This window comes from Rhinopithecus bieti, unplaced genomic scaffold, assembly GCF_001698545.2.
Source record: "Rhinopithecus bieti isolate Rb0 unplaced genomic scaffold, ASM169854v2 scaffold_6776, whole genome shotgun sequence".
Classification (NCBI taxonomy): domain Eukaryota; kingdom Metazoa; phylum Chordata; class Mammalia; order Primates; family Cercopithecidae; genus Rhinopithecus; species Rhinopithecus bieti.
In genome coordinates, this window is record NW_016805299.1 from 975,624 (window position 1) to 976,453 (window position 830).

An 830-nucleotide genomic window follows, 5' to 3' on the forward strand; every position below is an offset into this window, starting at 1 on the left:
TGGCGGGCGCCTGTAGTCACAGCTACTCTGGAGGGTGAGGAAGGAGGATGGCGGGAAACCGGGGGAGGGGGGCTGCAGGGAGGTGAGATCCGGCCACTGCACTCCAGCCTGGGCGACAGAGCGAGACTCCGTCTGAAAAAAAAAAAAATAATAATAATAATAATGAAATAAAAAGAATAAAGGAGACTAGGAAGTGACATCTCATTGTGATACACAATCCTCAAGTGGAAAAAACGTGGCTGGAAGGGATATTACTGGGATATTTAGGAAACTAAACAGGAATGTTGTATCTAATAATTGCCTGGATTTCATCACTGGATTGTCGTTATATTGGGAAACGTCCTTAGTTTTAGGAGGAGTATTTAGGCATGAAGGACCATATGCGTAACTACAGCACATGGCTTGGGGAAGACAGACAGTCCCTCCTCAGCCTTCAGTCAGTGTCTGTGACTTTGCCAGTTTCCTGAGGGGTCGAGCACGAGGACACTCTGCTTTCTTGTCTCAGCTCTCATACTGCAAACAAGTGTCCTTTTCACGGTCTACTTAGTGTCACATTTTCCACATTTTATGCTTTTGTTGGTGATTTTGCTGTTTATAATGGTTCCCAGCTGGGTGCAGTGGCTCATGCCTATAAACCCACTGCTTTGGGAGGCCAAGGAGAGAGGATCACTTGAGCTCAGGAGTTCAAGACCAGCTTGGGCAACACAGCGAGACCCCATTTTGACAAAATTTTTTAGAAAAATTAGCTGGACATGGCTGGGCACAGTAGCTTGTGCCACTGCTCTCCACCTTGGGTAACAGAGTAAGACTCCATCTCAAAAAAAAAAAAA